This window comes from Gymnodraco acuticeps, unplaced genomic scaffold, assembly GCF_902827175.1.
Source record: "Gymnodraco acuticeps unplaced genomic scaffold, fGymAcu1.1, whole genome shotgun sequence".
Taxonomy (NCBI): Eukaryota; Metazoa; Chordata; class Actinopteri; order Perciformes; family Bathydraconidae; genus Gymnodraco; species Gymnodraco acuticeps.
In genome coordinates this window covers 24,001-30,000 of record NW_022990507.1, presented here as the reverse complement: position 1 = coordinate 30,000, position 6,000 = coordinate 24,001, and the positions used below count along the sequence as shown (strand labels likewise).

Genomic DNA, 6,000 nt, shown 5'->3' with positions numbered 1-6,000 from the left:
AATGTTACTGAAACGTAAACAGCCTGAAACGAGCAGTTAGCCTGTGCTCTGGCTCCAAATGCAAACGTTTCCCCATGTAAGTAATATTTCAGACAACACTGAGCATCCAACCGAGGGAAACAATCTCCTTTTGAATGTCATTCAGATATAAACGGTAAAACGCGGCCTTGTAAAAGGGCACAATGCAACTTACAGACGGCCATCACGGCTAGCGGGCAAGTGCAGAGAAAATAGAGAGTCTGCAGCACTACATGCTAAACGGCCTCCTTGTTAGCCCTTTTCTCTGGGCGAGGAGCCCGCTTAGACTCGCTGACTTCCTCCCTCCCACGTAACCACACAGCCTGCGGTACGGTGAACACAAGGCCGCTGGAGCCGATGATATAGGCCTCCTTTTCCTCCTCCGTAACCCCCCACACCCACCTCCGCGATCATCATCCCCTCCGTACCCCTCTCTCCCTCTCGCGGTTCCCCCCAGAAAAGCCCGAGCTGGTGGTCCCGGTTCTGGTATCCAAAGGGGAAGTAAAGCACACCGTGTAAAAAAACCGCTTGGATCTCCCATCCGGCGTCCGCTGCTACTCACCGGGAATTCAGTGTCCAACCGCCGCGGAGAAGGTGCCAAAAATCGTGCGTAATGGAGACAACAACAAGGCTAAAAAATGCAGCCACAGAGCAGGGGTTCTAGAGCCGACGCCATCTTTGAGTGAAACAGGAGCGCGGAGGTGGGGGAGGGGGGAACAGAGAACCGTCAGGCAGGGCCAAGGGACCGTCTGCATGGTGCGAGAAGAAGATCCAGGGGAGGGAAAATTCACTGCAAGACGCATGGGGGAGGCGGGGGGTGCTGTTGCTATGAGAGGGGTGTGGATATTGCTGGAGCACATGAAATGGAAGAAAGGGACAGATGGTGGTGGTGCTGGAGGAAGGAAAAAAATAAAAAGAGTGGATAGGTGTTCTCGCATTCTGAGATTCAAGGGAGAGTCTGCATTTTGCACAGCAGTTGTAGAAGAAAAAAAGAAATCAAAGCCAATGAGCGTGCCTTAACGTTAGAGGGTATTTAAAGATCAAAGTGAGACACCCCTCCACACTGCAGTGTATTGTAGCAGATGTGTGTTTTTTATAAAGATGGGACACACAGATTCTGTCCCCCGGAGGTGATTCAAGATTCAAAGGCTTTATTGTCATATGTACACTACAGTGTTAGTTATGGCAAAGAACATCTTAAGTCCCAGGCTCTACCAACAATGCAACATCAATATATATAAGACACATAACAATACAAAAATAATAAAAATAGTGAAACAGGTAACTGAGTAGAAATGAAAATGCAAGATTAAGTTGCAAGACCAATGTGCAAGTAATGCAGGAGAAGAGAACTTCATGTCAAATACAATAAAATACAAAATGAAATCTCGCAGAGACTGTTGTAAGTGACCACGTAAATGCAGGAGTCTATATACATGTTAAATAGATGATCAGGTTTTACAGTGTGTGAGTAGCTACTAAAGCACACGATAAAGCATGGTATTATAGTCTGCTAATGCATTGCTCCTCAGACTGTGAGGTATCTGTACACCTAAGAACATTATTATATAAGCTGTCTGCAGCTGAGTCTATTTTCTTATAATTTATGTTTATTTTTAACAGCGCTCAGTGCAACATAAATCACAGCATCTGGTAACAGATCAGAGTAAAGGCATCACATGTAATCTCCAGTGTGCTCAATTCAAAAGTAATTTACACTAGTATAAACAATTCATGTATACTTATAGATCTAATAAAGTTAATCATAACATTAAATAAGCAGTTTAATCCAAGATCAAATGTACACTAAAGAGCCTTGAACATTGTCTTCAGTGGTCGTAATGTTTGTTAAATGTCCTTATTTTGTGTCTAAAATATTCATCTTTGTTGATGTGCAAATGGAGCTGATGTGATGCAAAATAATTTGATTTTATCGCTATAAAGAAAATTAAAAACTAGTATTAAAAGCGAGACTATTAAACATGCCTCAAAACACAAGAGATGTGCAAAGTGTCCCATGATGTGTTGTCATTTATCAATCTGCCTTGGGGACATTCAAACAACTTAAGTACACTATACTATGTATTTTTTCTTTTAATGTTTATTTTATTATCTTTTCTTTTTAATGACTGATTTTAAATGCCATTTTCTTAATGTCTTTCGTTTTTTGTAAAGCACTTTGAATTGCCTTGTGTTGAAAGGTGCTATATAAATAAACTTGCCTTGCCTTGCCTTACTAATTCATGAGAAAAACAATCAATGAAGGAAAACTGATTTTACTGATTCAATTTCATGATCGTGGTGATACAGAGGCACTTGTGTTGGAAATCTGGCAGCAATCTTCCTTTTCTATTACAGCCGTACACTGAAAGCTCCCTGGATGGAAATTAAATTATCTGCAGCTTTGTGTAAAATGATGTGTACAGCAGTCCTCAGAGACGGATTATAGAGTGTCTTATAGGGAGCAATTAGACCTGAGCTGTTCCCATGTAGAGGTGTCGTGTGAGAGGGTGAACTCATGGTGATGAAATAAAAAGCAGTAAGGTCACACTTGTTTGTCTTGCACTTCTTCGGGGACGGATAAATCACACTCCAACGACAGGGCAGTAATTATAATTAACGGCAGTGTTATTACACAGATAAATAGTGTGAAGCGTTAACACAAGAACCGCTATTAGTGCGCCTCCTGAGGACTCACATATTACATCAGTGTGTACAGTACGGGCTAACAGATGGACGATACTCAGGAGGAGCGTGCACCGCATCTATCGTTCCACGGCCATGAATAAATAATGTTGTGTGCCATGATCTACAGCAGAGGCCATGTTCACCGATACAACAACAGAAACAAACTGCCCCGGGTGGGAGGGATGCTGGAGGAGAATATGGAGTCTTTTTACTGTAGTTGTGATAAGATCGTATTGATTTGCAGTCAGAGAAATGGAGGCAGAAGCCTGGTCTAAATGAGTGCCGTCAACTCCTACAGTAATTGGAGAAATAAGAGGCACCATTCTGCTTTTGGGGGTTTCCCTTTCCTGTGTGTATAACTTATATAGGTATTTCTAAACAGTCTGCAAAGGATGAGTTCCCTCCAGAGGGGGTGTGGGAGTTTCTCTCCCACACACCCCCCCCCCCCCCCCCCCCCCCCCCCCCTGCCTGAAACAGCTGTTTGGACTGTTTACTTCAGGAACATAGTGTCATCACTAGATAACACTTGTGCTTCTATTGGCTAGTGCTCCAACGCATTGTATGGGATAGGCTAAGGGGTTGACCAATCACAACAATATTTGTATACACATTCAAACATACTTATTTTTACTTCAAGGTGGGGTAGGTCATTCACTTCAGGAACACTTGTTGCTATATTCCATGGAATGCTCTTAACATCCCGATAGCAATGAATATATTAAATGCTTTGACAATAAATACATTAAAAAATCTGTGGAAGCCGTAGCGCTGTAAAAAGCACGACCAATCATCTGAGCCGGCCCGGCTAAAGTAACTGGATGGCCTACCTGCCTGTCAGCCTTCCATCTGGGCACAAACTTATCTCGTGCCCTCATTGGTCATGTGCGCGTTCGTATGTGTTGGAGGAGGGGCTCTGTAAGGAAGTCTGAAGGAAGGGGCTTCCAAATTCTAGCGCACTCGAGCTGGTTTCTCCATTCTTACTTACCCTACCATAAACCCATATATTCCTGCACTTTAACTTTATCTGCATATTGAAGTATGAATGCTTGTATGTTGCCTTCTCCTGAATGTTGTACGTCTCTTGTTTGTTTTTTGTATTTTGATGGCACCTTAAAAAAAGGAGTAGCTCTACTCATCTCATTGTACCTGCATAATGACAATAAAGGATTATATTTTATTCTATTCTAACAGAGCCGGCCAGCTAACCAATCAGAGCAGACTGGGCACTGGTTTCAGACAGAGGGTGAAAAGAGGTGCTGCAGCACAGGCAGTATGAGACAAATAAAGAGCTTTTTGAACATTAAAGCATGGAGACATGTCCCAGGCATACAAATAGTAATATGAACCTAAATATGTCCTCTTTAATTTACACTATTGTCATTAATGTTAACTTGCTTTTTACAAGATGTTTAGCATTATTCAAAGGTAACTTTTATAGCAAATGTCACAGAAAAGTACTTTAAAATAATGAAAACGTACTTGTATGTATTCTTACATCTGAGGATATTAGGCTTGCAAAATGAGCTTCATCTTTTAATTCCCTTTTAAAAACATACTTTTATCTATAAGCTTTAATGTGAATCCCTCCCTTTGTTCTTTAAAGTGGACCTATCATGCTATATTTGAATACTATATTGTAGGGTCATACCTATATAAAACATGTCTGTGAAGTTTTTTTTTCAAAATACCAAACAGATCATGCATTTTAGCCATGCCTCATTTCGCTCTATTTGCTCTTTTCCAGCCCTGTTTTTGCAGGAGGCTGATTCTGTGACTACAGCGCCACTTACAGGCCTGGCATATGTTACACAGAGGTTGCGCTAGACTTTTTCACTGTCATTTTGACAGACAGGATCGTAACATTTCCGTCATAATTCAGTATTACCCGTCGGCCTTTACACTCTGGGGGGGGGAGAGAGAGAGCTGTCAACCGGGGGCGGGGCGCACGCTCGTGAACTGTTAGCGCCGTGTTATGCATGCCCACTGCACCTCGCGGGAGTGCGCACAGCGTAAAGCCAAAACTCACAGACATTTCAATGATTTGTATGGAAAAGTTGGGTTTGGAAACGGTATCATTCCTTTTTGGCTGGCATGCATAACACCGGAGCCTCGCTGCGGGGAAACTTTGGCGCTGTTCCGAGTTTGTTCTAATCTGTCAAAATGACCGACTGCTTTCAGATGTTCCGTCATTGTAAAAACATTCGGTTAAACGCGACCTCTGGTACTACATATGTACTCTAGCGCTTTCGAGCGGTCTCTCATTCCCCTGATAGGTGGAGAGTTGCCCATATAGGCGGAGCACCCCTTTTCTGACGTCAGAAAAATTCAAATAATAATCAGCTCCGTTGCAGCCCCGTTTTTAGAGATTTGGGTACGGAGGAAAAGAGAGAGGGTTGTGTTTTCTGACACTTGATGAGTTCCCTGACACAAATATTCATGTATAAAAGACGTACAAAAGTGCATTTTGCATGATAGGTCCCCTTTAAGTTCTGTAAAGTCTGTTCTTCATCACATTTTTGTTAAGTGCTTTGTTAGTAGTAGGCCACCTAGTATACCTTTGTTATTGTTGATGTGCTCAATTGTATTGTATTTATAGCACTGTGTTGTAATAGCAATAAGGGTTATATGGGGCGAAGAAAAATCTTACTATATAATATGCAAGTTCAAATTTTATTTATATAGCATATTTCCATATAATTCAAAGTGCTTTTTCAAAAACATTAACAGCAAAAGCAAAAGACAACAAAATAAACTGCTATTTTAAAACACCAGTTTCCCGATTAGTTTCTATCATCTTTACAGCTGGAAAATTAGCATTGGGTAATAGCTTTAGCCCCCAACCCCAAATTGGTGTTTTGGTATGAGACCCTCAGCTTGTATTCTGTGTTTGGTGGAGAAAAGGAGACAGAAAGTAATCCTAAACCTCCTTTCATCCCCTTAATCCCTCCTCTTTTAATTTCTATTCTCTGAGCATCCACCTGCTAGGGGCCCAGCACCAGTGTCCACCTGCCCCCTGTGACACACACACACACACACACACACACACACACACACACACACACACACACACACACACACACACACACACACACACACACACACACACACACACACACACACACACACACACACACACACACACACACACACACACACACACACACACACACACACACACACACAGTCTCTTCCTGCCTCCACTTTAAACTCTGGACCTTTGCCAAGCCAAATAAATTCACGGCATCCCTTTCGGATCTTGAAAAAAAACCACCTCATGCAACAATTACCACGCTT

The 6,000-nt window shown here is 42.2% G+C and overlaps 1 protein-coding gene across 1 annotated transcript in view; it reads right to left on the bottom strand.

The window, feature by feature from the left end:
- kat6a (K(lysine) acetyltransferase 6A) overlaps positions 1–778 on the bottom strand; it is a 52,875-nt gene extending 52,097 nt beyond the window's left edge. Inside the window, exon 1 of the mRNA XM_034226898.1 lies at positions 581–778. The gene's annotated coding sequence lies outside the window, so the exon portion shown is untranslated. The remainder of the gene's footprint in view (positions 1–580) is intronic.
- Positions 779–6,000: the final 5,222 nt, after the last annotated feature.